The sequence below is a fragment of the Bufo bufo genome, chromosome 4, assembly GCF_905171765.1.
Source record: "Bufo bufo chromosome 4, aBufBuf1.1, whole genome shotgun sequence".
In the NCBI taxonomy this organism is placed as follows: Eukaryota; Metazoa; Chordata; class Amphibia; order Anura; family Bufonidae; genus Bufo; species Bufo bufo.
The window spans coordinates 318253001-318273795 of NC_053392.1; positions in this window are offsets into that span (position 1 = coordinate 318253001).

Consider the following 20795-nt stretch of genomic DNA (forward strand, 5'->3'; position numbering starts at 1 on the left):
TGCCAAGAGACAAGTAGGAGTTGTCCAAAGTTGAGAACTCAATTACCCAAGAGTGTGCAATCTTGTTGACATCTACTGTAATATTGCAGAAAGTTGACTTTGTTCTGGTCCTCAGCTGTGTCATGTGACACACACTGACTCTCCAACTGACACAGCATCTAATGTGTGGACATGAAGTAGGTTTCTCTGTTCATTCCTATGAGTCTGACACCGAGGCTTAACTACAATTTTTTTTAGGTCAAATAATATTTTTTGTGGGAGTGCTTCTTTAAGATCTAAATCCATGGTTTATGTGTTTAGAGATAGCCCTTTTTAATGTTACACCCCTTTTTCTAGACTTTAAAAAAAAAACATAATTCTGTCAATCTGGTACAATGCAGGTACGACAGTTTTTTGTGCAAACTGAGATATAATTCTTGTGTATTTAGCTTATTAAATCTCACCCAATGTGTGTAATTATTCCAATTTGGGATCGGTGATCACACATAGTTCTTGACTAATAGAGTTAAGTTTAAAGGTGTTGCCCCATTATGATAACTTATCTACTATTGACAGCATGGGTATAAGTGTCTGATCCAATTGCTTGGGGACTCCAAGGGTCCATGCTCTCCTGTTTGAATGAAGTGGTAGGTACACACATGGGCTTGTAATCTCCAGCAGTCCCATAGAGTTGAAAGGAGCAGCAGCCTCTACATTCATGGATTCTCGTTCTCATAATTGGCAAGGGCCCCAGTGTTTGGACATCTACTGATCAGACACTTATCGAGTATCCTATGGGACAATCTTTAATTAAATCAAACCAACTTACTTTTGTTTTCTTTGTTCTGAGACTAAAATGAAAAAATTAACAAAAAAATAATGGAGACATTTAGAAAGGACTTCATCTGTAATGCTTTAGATATAGGTATATGAATCCCCAACTCAATACAGCTAACTGACAATATTGCCCCTTAGCAATAAATAGTATATATACACTCACCTAAAGAATTATTAGGAACACCATACTAATACGGTGTTGGACCCCCTTTTGCCTTCAGAACTGCCTTAATTCTACGTGGCATTGATTCAACAAGGTGCTGATAGCATTCTTTAGAAATGTTGACCCATATTGATAGGATAGCATCTTGCAGTTGATGGAGATTTGAGGGATGCACATCCAGGGCACGAAGCTCCCGTTCCACCACATCCCAAAGATGCTCTATTGGGTTGAGATCTGGTGACTGTGGGGGCCATTTTAGTACAGTGAACTCATTGTCATGTTCAAGAAACCAATTTGAAATGATTCGAGCTTTGTGACATGGTGCATTATCCTGCTGGAAGTAGCCATCAGAGGATGGATACATGTTCTCATTCTGTTTACGCCAAATTCGGACTCTACCATTTGAATGTCTCAACAGAAATCGAGACTCATCAGACCAGGCAACATTTTTCCAGTCTTCAACAGTCCAATTTTGGTGAGCTCGTGCAAATTGTAGCCTCTTTTTCCTATTTGTAGTGGAGATGAGTGGTACCCGGTGGGGTCTTCTGCTGTTGTAGCCCATCCGCCTCAAGGTTGTGCGTGTTGTGGCTTCACAAATGCTTTGCTGCATACCTCGGTTGTAACGAGTGGTTATTTCAGTCAACGTTGCTCTTCTATCAGCTTGAATCAATCGGCCCATTCTCCTCTGACCTCTAGCATCCACAAGGCATTTTTGCCCACAGGACTGCCGCATACTGGATGTTTTTCCCTTTTCACACCATTCTTTGTAAACCCTAGAAATGGTTGTGCATGAAAATCCCAGTAACTGAGCAGATTGTGAAATACTCAGACAGGCCCATCTAGCACCAACAACCATGCCACGCTCAAAATTGCTTAAATCACCTTTCTTTCCCATTCTGACATTCAGTTTGGAGTTCAGGAGATTGTCTTGACCAGGAACACACCCCTAAATGCATTGAAGCAACTGCCATGTGATTGGTTGACTAGATAATTGCATTAATGAGAAATATAACAGGTGTTCCTAATAATTCTTTAGGTGAGTGTATACAGTACAGACCAAAAGTTTGGACACACCTTCTCATTCAAGGAGTTTTCTTTATTTTCATGACTATGAAGGCATCAAAACTATGAATTAACACATGGTGGAATTATATACATAACAAACAAGTGTGAAACAACTGAAAATATGTCATATTCTAGGTTCTTCAAAGTAGCCACCTTTTGATTTGATTACTGCTTTGCACACTCTTGGCATTCTCTTGATGAGCTTCAAGAGGTAGTTCCCTGAAATGGTCTTCCAACAGTCTTGAAGGAGTTCCCAGAGATGCTTAGCACTTGTTGGCTCTTTTGCCTTCACTCTGCGGTCCAGCTCACCCCAAACCATCTCGATTGGGTTCAGGTCCGGTGACTGTGGAGGCCAGGTCATCTGGCGCAGCACCCCATCACTCTCCTTCATGGTCAAATAGCCCTTGCTTTCAAAGTTTTCCCAATTTTTTGGCTGACTGACTGACGTTCATTTTTTAAAGTAATAATGGCCACTCGTTTTTTTCTTAACTTAGCTGCTTTTTTCTTGCCATAATACAAATTCTAACAGTCTATTCAGTAGGACTATCAGCTGTGTATCCACCTGACTTCTCCTCAACGCCACTGATGGTCCCAACCCCATTTATAAGGCAAGAAATCCCACTTATTAAACCTGACAGAGCACACCTGGGAAGTGAAAACCATTTCAAGGGACTACCTCTTGAAGCTCATCAAGAGAATGCCAAGAGTGTGCAAAGCAGTAATCAAAGTAAAAGGTGGCTACTTTGAAGAACCTAGAATATGACATATTTTCAGTTGTTTCACACTTGTTTGTTATGTATATAATTCCACATGTGTTAATTCATAGTTTTGATGCCTTCAGTGTGAATCTACAATTGTCATGAAAATAAAGAAAACTCTTTGAATGACAAGGTGTGTCCAAACTTTTGGTCTGTACTGTATATGTATAAATATATATATATATATATATATATATATATATATACAATTAATAATCCTAGGATATTCTACCCAGCTACAGAGTAATTTGCATCACTTAATATTATATCATTTTCATGACTGTAGGTAGGGACAGATGAGGACAGCGAGTCCCTGAACTAGAACCCAGCCTGCTTTCCCTACCTACTTGCAGTGTAAGCCCAAATGGCAGAACCTCAACTGGATGACGATCCCTACACTAGTGCAGAACAAATAAGACACACAAACAGATAACACAAAAGCAGAGTCATGTAAAATGGGTCAGAAACAGATAGGATATGCAGTACCAAAATGTGAAATAGACAAGCCAAGGTCAGAACCAGATGGGCTATGGAGTACTGCAGTGAGCCCCCGTGGGAGTCAGTGTAGAAGATGGGAGTGGTAGTGGCCCTGATGTAGTGCAGTTATGTGATGGTGTCCTACTCCAGGCTAGCACTCCCTGGGGTCCATTTCAGTGAAAATTGTAGCACTGAAGAACAAAGCCAAAATTGAACGTAGCAACACAGAACCTGACAATACAAATAGTTACAGTAGGCTTTAGTGCAATTCTCTTCTGGCACCAGCTGAAGAGGTATGTGGCATGTTGTTTGATGATGATTCAGCACTTAGTTGATACTGGTTTTCCTCCATCTGACAGGAGAGGGGCCACACACATCCCTTTTCTGCCTCATTCTCCTCTAGACTGAATCTGCCTAGCTAGCCCCACCCTTGGCAGAAAGTCGGCCTAGCCCACTTCTACCAAAATAATACCTTCCAACTCTGTGGTATTACAGTACCAAGACGTGAGAAAGAGAGTGGTCAGAAGACAAGCCGGGATCAGGAACACAGAGTAATCAATCATCAAAAGCAGGAACAAGGAACAAAGAATCTAGCTAGTAAGCCCAACAAAGACTATTACTGGCAATGGTCAAATGCAATATGGGGTTTAAATAGAGAGCCAGATCCCTGGATGAGAACCTGATTGGTCCGGTGACCTGACTGATCATATGTCAGCCAAGAAGCAGAGCAGATCATTGAGCAGATGTCATTCAGGTATACTGTGGGGAGAAAGCAGAGCATTGCTGTAACGGTCGCGTACACACACACACAGGGGGGAGGATAGTGACTACTGCGCTCCACCCTCACCCCTGGCCCTGCCTACTTGCCTCATGAGTCCTGATGACAGGGGACAACTGGACGGCAGTCCCTAACTTAGTAACGTGCGGGAAGGACAGACAAGACAAATAACGGATAGTGAACGGACCAGGTCAAAACTAAGAGGACAACGCAGTACAGAGGGATAAGCAAAGAAAGGTCAGGAGAAGCCCGGGGTCATAAATACCAGGAGAGTCGAGAAGTACCAAAGGAGTCCGCAAAGAATAGTCAGGTGGAAGCCGAGGTCAATATACCAGGAAGGATGCACAGTACAGGAGGAGCAGGCAAAGGATCGTCAGGGAACAGGATCAGGTAAGTACACAGGTATCCAACAACTGCCAGGAACCTAAGTTAACAGGCAACCTGTGGCCAGCAGGCTGCCTGTATTTATAGTGGGGAGTGAGGGTCATGTGACATGGCCAGCGTCACATGACCGACAGACCGACCAGTCGAGCACCGAGTGATCAGGCAGACCTAGGAGCAGGGAGCCTCCCAGCTAGCAAAGCCGCCCTGGGAACGAGGTCAAACACAGATCCTCGCTCCAGAAGCTAAGCAGCAGGTCAGCGGCTGATGGGAGACCGAGTGTGCCTTCGGCACCCCGTTACAATTGCACTCTATAAATAAGGACATGGGTGAGTCATTGGAGGGTGCGCCTCAGCAGTGCGTTTCTGCAATCAGGCTCAGGATCACACTGCTGGAACCCGGACAGGTAAGTTTATTACAGTCATGGTGTGCTTAAAACAATAACAAAAGAGAAACAAGTACAATTATAGTGTTAGATAAAAATGGAAAAATCTAGCAATTTTAAAGTAGAAATATTCTATGGATGATGCACAATTCTTAATCTCAAAATGTAATTTACGGACTTATTAGCATTCGCTCCATCCGTAGCTTTAAGAAGTCATGTGAAAATGCAAATGTCTAATGTCATAACACATGGCTTTTAAATGGCTTCTTGCTTCAGTAATAAATATTTTAAATTTGCTTAGTGTGACTGATTGAAGGATAGAGCAAAGGCATGTGTAGATTTCACTTTTGTTGCCTAAGCATTTTATACTGTCTTAAAAGTTTCAATATAACAAGCTTATCCATTTTGTTGGATAAATTCTTCATTTAGATATTTATTGAACTTGTTGAATTGAAAAGAATAGTAATAAAATAGATAATTTGCAATGTGTGATGTATTCTCATATATGTTACTTGCTTTCTTTTTACAAACAATACATTTCTGAACAATGCTGGTATATGGAAACAGACAGAGCATAATGTACTGATGAAGGAGATAGTGTTCATGAGCTTTGTAGCTTATCTCTACATATACAGCTCCCTGGTGGATGCCCATGATAAACATTATTGGAACAATTAGCTTCTGCTGACATAGAAACTAGACACAAAAGCTACGGCCAGCAGCAGAGAGCCAAAATGATGGCGCCAAGAACCATTAAAAGCAACACCAAACTACCTTTTCCATTCAACTGCAGTCATAAAATCCTCCCATTGCTATGTTTGCATAGCTGGCTTCTATGATATGACACTAAAGCACAAAAGAAGCTGCAGCTCTTCTCTTTGTTTAGCTGGAATTACAAGTCACTGAATTAGTATGTCATCTTTATTGTGCTATCATGCAGCGAAGGTGAGGAAGGCACACTGTAATGGATGGAAGAGTTTGATGGCCTATACACTAGGCTCACAGATGGTTGTCTAAATAAAACTGTTTGGCTTTTCCAGCAGTGCATTCAGTGTATCTATCCTGATTTCAAAGGTTACTAAACAGATGATATTTCAGAGGAAAAATATCCCAGAGAGCTTGTCTGAACATTGGAACTTAAAATTGCATGATAAGCTCTTTTGTTTAATTAAAGTCCTGCAAAATTCTTTCAGAGAAGGGCATAATAGGTCATCGGACGGCTGCTAAACATCTATATCTAATTTGATTAAATGAAAGTCAAAGGATGAGCATAGCTACATATTTTATAAAGTTAATATTACTGAATTTTGGTCACACATAAAGTACTGTGCAAACTATTTTAGGCAAGCGTGGGAACATGCTGTACAGTAATGATGCCGTCAAAAATAGAAGTGTTTATAGTTTATTTTTATTAGTTAACAAAATGCAAACTGAATTAACAAAAGTGAAATCTAAATGAAATGAATATTAGGTGTGACCCCCAACAGGGGTCACACCTAATAAAATTTTGCACAGGTACAATTTTGCACAGTTTTTGAAGGATCTCAGAGGTGAGGTTGTTCCAAGCATCTTGGAGAACTAACCACAAATCTTCTGTGGATGTATGCTTACTCAAATCCTTCTTTCTCTTTATGAAATTCCAGGCAGACTGGATGATGTTGTGATCACTTCCAGAACTCTTTGTTCTTCTTTACATTGAACATAGTTCTTAACTATATTAGCTATATGTTTGAGATCGGTGACGGACTGCAGAAAAAAATAAACGTTAATTATTAGCATTTCTGTTTTTGAAAGCTTTGTAGCATTTTTTCCACAACTGCCTAAAACGTTTGCACAGTACCGTGTATTCTGATATTGCCCATTGCAGCTTATGGTTCTTAATAAAATGTAAATCTGCATAGTATGCACATCTAAACTATATCAATGCTGTTTGTGGAAGTGCAAATATTCAAGTAAAATACAAACAAGGTAACAAGTAACTTTAGACTTGTTTTCATGCCTTTGCTAGGTATTTCTATTTTTCTGCTCCATTATAGTAAGTCCAGCATTTTACTAGGAAAAATAACACAATATGCTACCTTGGCTTTTTTGACCAGATTTGTGACAGAGGCTACTAAAGAATCCTCCAGCAGAGATGTGAACACTTAGTTGTGTGCGATTTATTAATTATAAGAACTGTACAAAGAACAAGGAAACATTCCATGAATGAACGGCTATTCAGATCTTCAGACATCATTATACAACATTGGGGTAGCTGAGCGCAGAATACTTGTTACCAATAATAATGCAATAGAACAGTTCTATTGGGCCTGTTCTAACCCATATTGTAAAAAATCCAGAAAGGAAAGCAAAAGATGCCAATATCTTCTTCCATTCAGCCATAGATCCTATGCCACTAGAGATGTTTTAGTTATCCAGCTTGATCCGTCTGTAGGAAAGTAGCCTATGGACACGGATCACGGACACGGATGCCAATCTTGTGTGCATCCGTGTTTTTTCACGGACCCATTGACTTGAATGGGTCCGTGAACCGTTGTCCGTCAAAAAAATAGGACAGGTCATATTTTTTGGACGGACAGGATACACGGATCATGGAGGCGGATGACAAACGGTGCATTTTCCGAGTTTTCAACTGACCCATTGAAAGTCAATGGGTCCGCAGAAAATCACGGAAAATGGTACAACGGCCACGGGTGCACACAACGGTCGTGTGCATGAGGCCTTAATCCATGGATTCTACCAGACGTGCACAACGGTCAGGAGTAATTCTTGACTATTCCTCTTTACAGAACAGTTTCAGTTCAGCAATATTCTTGGGATGTCTGGTGTGAATCGCTTTCTTGAGGTCATGCCACAGCATCTCAATCGGGTTGAGGTCAGGACTCTGACTGGGCCACTCCAGAAGGTGTATTTTCTGTTGTTGATTTACTTCTATGCTTTGGGTCGTTATCCTGTTGCAACACCCATCTTCTGTTGAGCTTCAGCTGGTGGACAGATGGCCTTACGTTCTCCTGCAAAATGTCTTGATAAACTTGGGAATTCCTTTTTCCTTTGATGATAGCAATCCGTCCAGGCACTGACACAGCAAAGCAGCCCCAAACCATGATTCCCCCACCACTATACTTCACAGTTGGGATGAGGTTTTGATGTTGGTGTGCTGTGCCTCTTTTTCTCCACACATAGTGTTGTGTGTTTCTTCCAAACAACTCAACTTTGGTTTCATCTGTCCACAGAATATTTTGCCAGTACTGTTGTGGAACATCCAGGTGCTCTTGTGCAAGCTGTAAACGTACAGCAATGTTTTTTGGACAGCAGTGGCTTCCTCTGTGGTATCCTCCCATTAAATCCATTCTTGTTTAGTGTTTTACATATCGTAGATTCGCAAGGAGGGATGTTAGCATATGCCAGAGACTTTTGTAAGTCTTTAGCTGACACTCTAGGATTCTTCTTCACCTCACTGAGCAGTCTGTGCTGTGCTCTTGCAGTCATCTTTACAGGACGGACACTCCTAGCGAGAGTAGTGCTGAACTTTCTCCATTTATAGACAATTTGTCTTACCGTGAACTGATGAACAGCAAAGCTTTTGGAGATACTTTTATAACCCTTTCCAGCTTTATGCAAGTCAACAATTATTAATCGTAGGTCTTCTGAGAGCTCTTTTGTGCGAGGCATCATTCACATCCGACAATGCTTCTTGTTAAAAGCAAACCCAGAACTGGTATGTGTTTTTTATAGGGCAGGGCAGCTGTAACCAACACCTCCAATCTCATCTCATTGATTGGACTCCAGTTGGCTGACACCTCACTCCAATTAGCTCTTGGAGATGTCATTAGTCTAGGGGTTCACATACTTTTTCCACCTGCACTGTGAATGTTTACATGGTATGTTCAATAAAAACATGGTAACATTTAATTATTTGTGTGTTATTAGTTTAAGCAGACTGTGATTGTCTATTGTTGTGACTTAGATGAAGATCAGATCACATTTTATGACCAATTTGTGCAGAAATCCATATCATTCCAAAGGGTTCACATACTTTTTCTTGCAACTGTAGCCTTCGTTCTGCTGAGGCAAAAATTGAAATGCCCCCCCATGCCAAATTCTTGACCTTTCTTCCAGGTGTAACTTGACTATAGCATGCACTTTCTATAATACTGGTGTCCTCTCATGCGGCACAAGGGTCTTTGGGCCCCCTCAAGCTCTTGGGTATGGTAGTGACTGCTACCTCTGCACCTCCTATAGCTACTCCCCGGGATTCTACTATATCTATTGATTATGTATGGGTCAGCCTCCTTGCTGTTTTTATTAATAAATCCATGGTATAAAGCAGCATAATGTTACTAGAGGCTTAATGTCCGAGAAACGCAATTATTTTATGTGCCTAGACCTTCTTAAACTTTAACCGATTTAAAAGGGATCTCCCATAGGCCCTTAGGCCTTTGTAAGAATATGGAGTAAATTCCCTTGCTCAGAAGCCACCTATTTTACCTTGCCACAAAAAGAGGAGCCTGATCTGGAGGACTCGGCCGTGCCATGTATTACATAGTTGCCTATTCCTTTAAATGGATGCTATATATTACCAGCTGATTGCACAGGAAATGTGTGTTAACTATTTATCTTGTGGCTAACATCTGATTATCAGCCATTAACTCTTTCCTGACAGAGCGATTTTCAAACTTTGCATTTTCGTTTTTTACTCCCTGCCTTCTTGGAGCCATTATGTTCATATAGCCGTATGAGGACTTGTTTTTTGGGGGACAATTTGTACTTTCTAATGGCACCATTTAATATTGCACAGAAGTTGAAAAAGAATGTGGGCGAATTGGGAAAACATTTTTTTAGGGGTTTTGTTTGTGGTAAAACCTACCTGTTATCTTCATTCTCTTAGTGAGTATGATTATTGCAATACCAAATTTGAATAGTTTTTCTTGTATTTTAATACCAAAAAATTTAAACTTAAGACAAATATTTCTTTCATTTCACTTTTGAAAAAATTTATCTTCTTTTCATCGCCATAGTCTGACCCCCATAACTTGTTTATAGGTACTTCTAAAGGTGAGCGAATCGAAGTTGACGAAGTGGAATTCGATCCGAATTTCAGGAAAAATTTGATTCGCATCTAATTTTCTCACACTACGTGGTAACGAATCGGATCACCCACAATGCCATTCATGCAGCCAATCAGCAGCCAGCCCTGTGATGTCACAGCCCTATAAATAGCCTCAGCTATCTTGGATTCAGTCATTTTCCAGTGTACTTAGTGCAGGGAGAGACGTCAGCAGGCGCTAGGGACAGTGGTAGAAAAGACTTCAAAACTTTTTTTTGGCGTGTATTAGTGGCAAAAAAATATATTATTTGCCATTTAGTGGTGTAGTTATAGTTCTAAAGCCCTTTTTGGCGTGTATTATTGAGCAGTGATGGCTAATTCGCCGTGTTTGCCCCCGATGAAGGCCCCAGGCGACTGTTCTCAGAACTGCCTGCTCCCGGGTACCGCATTTGTTTCAGACCGGCTCGTGGCGCAGGCACAGGTAAGGACTTACCTGTGCATCGCCGGACTTGTGACTTAAGATGGCAGCCCGCATGTGTTCGCGGGTGAACACGGCGAACTGGCCATCACTGATAGTGGGACAAAAAAAAGTATTTGCCGTTGTGTGGTGAAGTGAGAAAATTACAACCCCTTTTGCCGTGTATTAGTGGCAAAAAATATATATATTATTTGCCATTCAGCGGTGCAGTTATATGTTCTAAAGCTCTTTTTGGTGTGTATTAGTGGCACAAAAAAAAGTATTTGCCGTTGTGTGGTGGAGTGAGAAGATTACAGCCCTTTTTGGTGTGTATTAGTGGCAAAAAAATATATATTTGCCGTTCAGCGGTGCAGTTATATGTTTTAAATCCCTTTTTTGCGTGTATTAGTGGCACAAAAAAAAGTATTTGCCGTTGTGTGATGAAGTGAGAAAATTATAGCCCTTTTTGGCATGTATTAGTGACAAAAAATATTTTTTTACCGTCCAGCAGTGCAGTTGTAACGAGGGGCAGGCGACGCGTGCTTCCTTCGCAGCACCACCAGCAACCTGCGCAAGGAGAGGGGCAAGGACGTAGCCTGCGTCCTCGTCTCCATGGCAGCAGGCAAGCAGCAGGGGAGCCGAGTGCCGATAATGATAATCGATGCTCTGCTGAGTTGGGCTGCTGTGAGTCACGTGACGCTGGCCACATCATGTTACTCACCAGCCAGGCCTATTTAAACAGGCAGCCTGCTGGCCAAAGATTGCCTGTGATTAAGGTCTTCATACTCTCCTGTATTCCTGGCATTGTGTTTCTGAATCCCGACCTCTGCTCTGCTCTTTTGACCTCGCTTCTGCTCATCCCTGTTGCGGTAGGTAAGATAAGGGAAGGAAACAGAACACGGTAAAGCAAACAAAACAACTGACTAGGCCCAAATGCTAGGGAACAAAGGGGTCACCTCCTAGCAATCCCTAAAACACTTTCTCTAAGCTGCTATGCCCATGTGCATATCTCGATGGTAGATATGCACATGCCCATGTACCTAGGACTATAACACACTGAACCAAACCCTCAGCTGTAAGAAAGAGGCAAAGAGACACCCAGCCCTTCAACAACCGAAGGAGCTAGTGTCACCCTAGAGGCCTAGTAAAAACAGACACAGAAGGAAAAATGGAAAAGGACTTATCTACAGGTGTGTTGCAGCAGGCGATCCACCAAACTTCCAGAGCTCACACAAGACAGAACTATTAACCCACAAAGGCTATAGGGAGAGGGAGGAATAAATAGCCTCACCAATTACTTAAAGAGCAACACCTGGGAGGAGGTGGGATTCTGTTCAAACCCACAACAAAACAAACTGTCAGATCGAGTCACGTGCAGCAACTCTGACAGATCTCCTCAGAGCACCCACAGGGCAGGGCGTGACAGTACCCCCTCTCTACGGGTGACCTCCGGACACCCAGCCCCAACTTTATCCGGGTGTGCCCTGTGAAAGGCATTCACAAGGTGGCTAGCATTAACATCGGTAGCCGGAACCCACATTCTTTCCTAGGGACTGTATCCCCTCTAATGCACCAGGTACTGAAGGGAACCCCGAAGAACACGTGAGTTGAGAATTCTAGAGAACTGAAACTCCAGATAACCATCAACCAAAACAGGAGGAGGAGGCAAAGGAGATGGTTCCGCAGGTTCCACATATTTCTTCAACAAGGACCTGTGAAACACATTATGGATCTTCCAGACCTTCGGAAGTTCCAGACGAAACGCCACCGGATTGAAAATGGCCGAGATTTTGTAAGGGCCAATAAATATTGGACCCAATTTCCAAGAGGGTACCTTCAGCTTAATGTTTTTAGTGGACAACCACAGCAAATCACCCACACACAGGTCCGGACCAGTCATACGTCTCTTGTCAGCCATCCGTTTATATCTTTCACCCATTTTTTTCAAATTAACTTGAATCTTCCGCCAGATATATGACAAAGAGGAATAGAATCTATCCTCTTCCGGTATCCCAGAAGATTCGGTCCTAGAAAAAGTACCAAACTGAGGGTGAAAACCATATGCGCCAAAAAATGTTGACTTATCAGTTGCCTACGGTTATTCAAGGGAAACTCAGCTAAAGACAAGAACGAAGACCACTCATCCTGATTCTCAGCGGCAAAACACCTTAAATAGGTCTCCAGGTTTTGGTTAGTGCACTCAGTTTGACCATTCGACTGAGGATGAAAAGCCAAAGAGAAAGACAACTGAATACCCAGGCGAGAACAAAACGCCCTCCAAAACCTGGAAACAAATTGCGTCCCCCTATCAGACACCACATCAGAGGGAATTCCATGTAATTTCACAATGTTATGAATAAAAACCTGAGCGAGAGTTTTTGCATCGGGCAAACCTGATAATGGTACAAAGTTAGCCATCTTGCTGAAGCAGTCCACTACCACCAAAATCACATTTTTCCCAGAGGAACTCGGCAAATCAGTAATGAAGTCCATGGACAAATGCGTCCAAGGACGAGATGGGATGGACAAAGGAAGAAGAGATCCTGAGGGCTGAGTGTGAGCCACCTTCGCGCGTGCACAGGTCTCACAAGCTGCTACATAACCCTCAACACTTTTAAACAACCCTGGCTTCCAGAATCTACGGGAAATTAGATCTACAGTGGATCTACTCCCAGGGTATCCCGCAAGGACAGTATCATGATGTTCATTGAACACCTTGTATCGCAGTTCAGAAGGAACAAACAACTTGCCTGGAGGACAAGAATCAGGTGCCTCCTCTTGAGCCCCCAACACTTCCGTCTCCAGCTTGGGGTAAAGAGCGGAAACCACCACCCCATCAGCCAAAATCGAAACGGGATCCTCCGAATCCCCCCCCCCCCAAAAGCTACGTGACAACACATCCGCTTTGACGTTTTTAATTCCAGGGCGATAGGTGACCACAAAATTGAACCTTGTAAAAAACAATGACCACCTAGCCTGCCTCGGATTTAAACGCTTTGCTGATTGCAGGTAAGCCAGATTCTTATGGTCAGTAAATACCGTTATTGGATGGGTAGCCCCTTCTAGCCAATGATGCCACTCTTCAAAGACCAATTTGATGGCTAACAACTTTCTATTCCCAACATCATAATTTCTTTTGGCGGCCGAGAGTTTCTTGGAGAAAAAAGCACACGGGCGCCATTTGCTAGGAGAGGGACCCTGCGACAAGATTGCTCCGACTCCCACTTCTGACGCTGTCAACCTCTACAATGAAAAGTTGAGACACATCAGGTTGCATCAGAAAGGGAGCAGAAGCAAAACATTTCTTAATAGCAGAAAAAGCCTGTAAAGCCTCATCCGACCAGACAGAGAAGTAAGCGCCCTTCCTAGTCATATCTGTCAAAGGTTTGACAATGGTGGAATAATTCAGGATGAATTTTCTGTAGTAATTAGTAAATCCTAAAAACTGCATCAGGGCTTTCTGATTCTCCGGCCGGTCCCATTCCAGTACCGCACAGACCTTTTCGGGATCCATATGAAAACCGGAAGCAGAAAGCAAGTACCCCAAAAACGGCAGCTCCTGAACAGCAAACACACATTTTTCCAACTTAGCATACAATTTATTCTCCCGAAGGATCAATAACACTTGTCTCAAATGATCCTGATGAGTCTTCATATCGGGTGAGTAAATTAGTATGTCATTGAGGTAAAAAACAACGAACCTCCCCACCAAATGATGAAAAATTTCATTGATAAAGCGCTGAAAGACTGCTGGAGCATTAGTTAAACCAAAGGGCATGACTAGGTTCTCGAAGTAACCCTCGGGCGTGTTGAAATCCGTTTTCCATTCATCTCCTTCTCTGATTCTGATCAGATTATAAGCTCCTCTTAAATCGAACTTAGAAAACACTTTGGCACCAACAATCTGATCAAATAGATCCGGAATCAAGGGAAGGGGATAAGGATCACGGACAGTAATTAGATTCAGTTCCCGGAAATCTAGGTAAGGTCTAAGGGATCCGTCCTTCTTCTATACGAAAAAGAAGCCAGCGGCCACAGGAGACTTAGATGGTCTAATATGTCCCTTTGCCAAACTCTCGGCAATATACTCCCGCATAGCTACTCTTTTGGGTTGAGAAAGATTATATAATGGAGATTTCGGCAACTTTGGTCCGGGGATAAGATTGACCGGACAATCATACTCTCGGTGAGGGGGCAACTCCTGAGCTCCACCCTCCGAGAATACGTCGGAAAAATCAGAAAGAAACTGAGGCAACACTTTAGTGGACACCCCCAAAATAGAGGCACTAAGACAGTTGTTCATACAAAATTCACTCCAATTACTGATTTGCCTAGTTTGCCAGTCAATGGTAGGGTTATGTTTTATCAACCATGGTAAACCCAGAACCATCGGAGCCGGCAAACCTTTTATAACAAAACAAGAAATGAACTCAACATGAGAATCACCCACCCTCAAATGAATATCCTGAACAATATGAGTTAGACATCTTTGCGAGAAGGGGGCGGAATCTATAGCAAACACTGGTATCTCTTTGCTTAATGCGCTAGTTTTAAAACCATGACTCTGAAGAAATTGAAAATCAATAAGATTAACCCCTGCCCCACTGTCAACAAATACCTTTAACTCTAAATTTCCAGAGTCTAGTGCCACCATGGCAGGCAGGAGGAATCGGGTACTGTAGGTAGGATACGAATATGCCTGCTCTGACTCCCTATTCACACTATCAAGCGTAAGGGAGCTTTATTTTCCTTTGAAGGAATCCCCTATTTGTTTTTCATTACCACTTCGAGGTTTAATAAAAGGGCACACATTAACGAAATGACCTTCTTTACCACAGAAGTAACACAGTCTATTCAGCTTACTAAAATTCCTATTACCAGAGCAAGAAGTAACCTGACCCAATTGCATAGGCTTCTCTCCAGTCCCTAATTCAAGTGTCATAGTACCCCGAGTGACAGGAGGGACTGAATACCCACCAGATAGCACCCCTCTGCCCGAGGGGAACCTTGCACCTCTCCCTAAGACGTCTATCAATCCGTACAGTCAAAGACATGGCCGCCTTCAAAGAATCAGGTTTTTCATGAAATGCAGGGGCATCTTTTAATCTCTCAGATAGCCCCTGACAGAACTGACTACGGAGTGCAGGATCATTCCACTCCGAGTCAGTCGCCCATCTTCTAAATTCAGCACAATACGACTCAGCAGTACGTTCTCCCTGGCACAATCTGCGCAACTTAGATTCAGCCATAGAGACCCAGTCTGGATCATCATAAATCGAGCCCAGGGCTCCAAAAAATTCATCCACTGACCGGAGGGACTGTGTACTGGTCGGCAGAGAAAAAGCCCAAGACTGAGCGTCAACTTTTAACAGAGAAATAATAATCCCTACTCTTTGGTTTTCGTCTCCAGATGAAATCGGACGCAGATGAAAATACAATTTACAGGACTCCTTGAACCGAACAAAGTTATCACTTCCCCCGGAAAACCTATCAGGGAGAGCGACCTTAGGTTCCAGGCAGGCCTGGTTTGCCCCAGCAACGCCAGACACCAAAGTACTCTGACACCGTGCAACCGAATTGCGGAGGTCAGCTACCTCCTAAGACAATCCCTGCATGCGATCAACCAAAGCATCAATAGTTTCCATTTCCAACAGCAAGGGAAAAAATGACGGTATGGTGGGTTATAATGTCACGGTAGGTAAGATAAGGGATGGAAACAGAACACGGCAAAGCAAACAAAACAACTGACTAGGCCCCAAATGCTAGGGAACAAATGGGTCACCTCCTAGCAGTCCCTAAAACACTTTCCCTAAGCTGCTATGCCCATGTGCATATCTCGATGGTAGATATGCACATGCCCATGTACCTAGGACTATAACACACTGAACCAAACCCTCAGCTGTAGGGAAGAGGGAAAGAGACAACAACAACCGAAGGAGCTAGAGTCACCCTAGAGGCCTAGTAAAAACAGACACAGAAAGAAAAAGGGAAAAGGACTTATGTAGAGATGTGTTGGAGCAGATGATCCACCAAACTTCCAGAGCTCACAAAAGGCAGAACTATAACCCGCAAAGGTTATAGGGAGAGGGAGGAATAAATAGCCTCACCAATTACCTAAAGAACAAGACCTGGGAGGAGGTGGGATTCTGTTCAAACCCACAACAAAACAAACTGTCAGATCGAGTCACTTGCAGCAACTCTGACAGATCTCTTCAAAACACCCACAGGGCACGGCGTGACAATCCCCTGTTGTTTGTTATGATCACCTGGTATTGACTTCCGCCTTATGTTTGGACTCACTCGTATTGTTCCCTTTTACTGATTTGACTTCATGGTATTTGAATTCAGCTAGTTTGACTTGCTTTGTGTTCTGTTTGTCCTGTCTCTTGTTTTCCCCTGCACTTACTTAAGTTAGGGACTGCTGTCCAGTTTCGCCCCGTTACCTAGGACGGATTGTGCAAGTAGGTAGGGGCAGAGACGTGGGTGGCAGTCAGGGGTGCACGCTTCCCTACCCCCATCCGTGACAGAATCACAGGCCCACCTACATTATGGACCAGATGCGAGTGCTCACTGATCAGGTCCATAACCTTGCGCAAATTGTACAGGAGTTAGGGGAAAGATTACAGCAACAGGAATCTACTCAGACCCTACTTGTACCGGGACCCGCTGTACAGCACATGGAACCCCATGTTAAGTTGCTGGATCGTTTTTTTGGGGACCGCAGATGTTTCCTTGCATTTAGGGAGAGCTGTGAGTTGTACTTCCGTTTACGCCCCTATTCTTCTGGGTCCGAACAGCAAAAAGTGGGGATTGTTATCTCTCTGTTACAAGGTGACCCACAGTAATGGGCATACTCCCTGCCCACTGACTCCCCGTGTCTTATGTCTGTTGAAGCATTTTTCAGGCTCTGGGTATCCTCTATGATGAACCAGATAGGGCGACCGTTGCTGAGTCCCAGTTGAAATCCTTCACCCAGGGAAACCGAGCTGTAGAGGAATATTGCACTCAATTTTGGAAGTGGTGTGTTCCCTCGGGCTGAAATGTCAGTTCAGGGCAGGACTCTCCGAAAGTCTTAAAGACATGCTAGTTAGCTATCCCTGTCCTGACACTTTGGAACAAATAATGACTCTCGCTTTGAGTCTGGACAGACGCATTAGGGAACGTCAGCGGGAGCATCTGTTCTTTCCACAGGCTATGACCAAATCCTTTCCTGTGGGGGTCCAGGCGGAAACTCTTTTGGATGAGCCCATGCAGCTTGGCATGATGAGGAGAGACCAACGTCGCCAGCGCGGTACATGTTTCTATTGTGGCGACTTCGGCCATTGGGCACAACATTGCCCCAAGGTCCCTCCTTCCAGAAGGTCACCCAACCCGGATGTTTCCAAGGATAAGGTACTTCCAGAAGTGGTAAAGAAAAAACTATTAGTACCAGTGATGATTTCTTTTGGTTCCAGTAAGGGTACTGGGGAGGTCTTTATTGACTCGGGTTCCGCCTCTAGTTTTGTTGATTATAAATGTATTCTTTCTATGGGAATACCCATGTTGGCTCTTCCTAACCCCATCCACATAGTTGCCATTGACTCTACTTCTCTGGTGGGTGGGACAGTCAAATTTTGTACTCCTGAGGTTACTATTACTGTGGGGGTTTGTCACACCGAAATTTGTTCTTTTCTTGTATTAGAGAACTTACCTTTAGAAGTGGTTTTGGGCTTGCCATGGCTTCAACGTCATAACCCTGTCATTAATTGGGCTACTGGCAAAGTTAAGTAGTGGGGTCCTAAATGTTTTTCCTATTGTTTACCGGTTGTCCAGGCTGGAATCATAATCGAATCTAAAAACCTCCCTCCGCACATTAGTGACTTTATTGATGTTTTTTCCTCATCTGATGTTGAGAAGCTGCCACCCCACAGACCATATGATTGTGCTATTAATCTCGTTGCAGGATCTAAGTTTCCAAGGGGCCATATTTATAATTTATCCGGTCCTGAGCGAATCTCTATGAAGGAGTATCTCAAAGAAAATTTATTAAAAGGTCATATCAGACCATTTGTTTCACCTATGGGGGCAGGGTTCTTTTTTGTAAAGGATGGAGGTTTGAGACCCTGTATAGATTATAGGGAATTAAACAAAATCACTATTAAAAATCAGTATTAACTACCATTGATTCCAGACCTGTTCAATCAGGTGCTTGGGGCCTGTTCGTTTTCTAAGCTTGATTTAAAAGGAGCGTACAATTTGATTCGTATTAGGGAGGGGGGCGAGTGGAGGACAGCTTTTAACACTCCTGAAGGTCACTTAGAATATTTGGTCATGCCGTTTGGTCTCTGTAATTCGCTGGCGGTATTTCAAAACTTCGTTAATTTTCAGGAACTTTATTGGCAAATTTATCATAGTTTACTTGGATGGCATCCTGATCTTTCCACCTAGTTGGGAATCCCATGTCACCCATACCAGGCAAGTGCTGGAAGTTCTTAGGGAAAATCAATTATTTTCCAAGAATGGAAAGTGTATTTTTGGGGTACAAGAGATTTTGTTTTTAGGTTTCAGTATATACTTAGCCCTCAATCTTTTAAGATGGACCTGTGGAAAGTACAAGCCATTCAAGAGTGGGTGAGACCTTTTTCCCTTAAGACGTTGCAATGCTTTCTGGGGTTTGCTAATTATTATCGAAAATTTATAAAAAACTTTTCGGTAATCGCTAAACCTCTGACCGACCTTACCAGGAATGGGGCGGATCTTGTTAATTTGTCATCTGAGGCATAGAAGCCTTCGAAACCCTCAAGAGGTGTTTCGGTAACGCCCCGGTCCTGATTCAGCCGGATCAAGAAAAGCTATTTATTGTCGAGGTCGATGCATCTGAGGACGGAGTAGGAGCAGTTCTCTCTCAGGGATCATCTAATCTTACTAATTTAAGGCCATGTGGGTTTTTTATTGTTTCTGGAATCCGCAAAACGTTTGAATCCTAGACAAGCAAGGTGGGCGTTATTCTTTACACATTTTAACTTTTCTATTACTTTCAGGCCAGGAAGTAAAAATGTAAAAGCCGATGCCTTGTCGCAAAGTTTTCATGCCTTTCAACCACCAGACACTCCTCCTGAGTCCTGAACCTATTTTGCCCGCTGGTATCATTGTGACCTCAATGTCTTTTGATCTTACCACTGAAATTGAGGCGGCACAACATCTAGCTCCGGTACAGTCTTCCGATGATAAATTGTTTGTTCCAGTTCACTTACGTCTCTTGCTTTTGGGTGATAATTCAGTGTTATGTGGACACCCCGGTGTTTATGCCACCAAGGAACTCGTCACCAGGTTCTACTGATGGCCCACGTTATCTAGAGATGTGAACTCGTATGTGTCTTCATGTGAGGTATGTGCCAGAGCCAAAACTCCCAGAACTGGCACGGCTGGTGACTTACGACCATTGCCCATTCCCAGTAGACAGTGGTCACATATTTCCATGGATTTTATCACCGACTTGCCAGTCTCCGAGGGTAAGTCGGTGGTATGGGTAGTGGTCAACAGATTTAGTAAAATGGTGCAATTTGTTCCACTGGCCAAGCTCCCTAATGCTAAAACTTTGGTTTCTCTGTTTGTGGATCATGTGGTACGTCTTAATGGTATTCCAGAGAATGTTGTCTCTGATAGAGGCGTTCAATTTGTTTCTAGGTTCTGGAGAGCCTTCTGTCATAAATGTGATATTTCTTTGTCCTTTTCTTCCGCCTTTCACCCTGAAACTAACAGTGAAACCGAACGATTGAACCAGTCATTGGAAGAGTTATTGAGATGTTATGTTTATGATAATCAACTGTTGTGGGTGCGACATCTACCCTTGGCTGAGATTGTTATCAATAACCGGGTGAACTCATCCACGGGAGTGTCGCCATTCTTCTGTAATCTTGGGTTCCATCCACAATTTAATTGTCGCCGTATTCTTCACAAGTTCCGGAAGCAGATAAATTGGTTAGAGAACTGTGCACAGTCTGGGCCCAGGTTCAGTCGAACCTGAAGAAAGCCCAGGTGGTTAAGAAAATCAAGGCTTATAATAGACGCTCTCATGGGGTGGATTTTGTGGTGGGTGAGAATGTATGGCTATCTACCAAAAAAGTACCATCTAATAAGTTTGCTCCACGATTTATTGGTCCCTATGAGATTATTAAGGTTATTAACCCTGTATCATTTAAACTAAAACTACCTGATTCCTTTCGCATCCAAAATGTGTTTCACAAATCTTTACTAAAGAAGTATGTGTCACCTGTCGTTCCTTCAGAGGAACCTCAGCATTCAGTGGAGGTTGCCGGACAAATGGAATTCGAGTTCTTAAGGATTATTGACGATAGAAAGGTCCAGAATTCTTTCCAGTATCTGGTGCACTGGAAGGGTTTCGGGGCCAGAAGAGAGGTCTTGAATGCCGATGAGTAAGTTACATGCTGCCAGACTGGTGAAAAGGTTCCATCTGGCTCATCCGGAG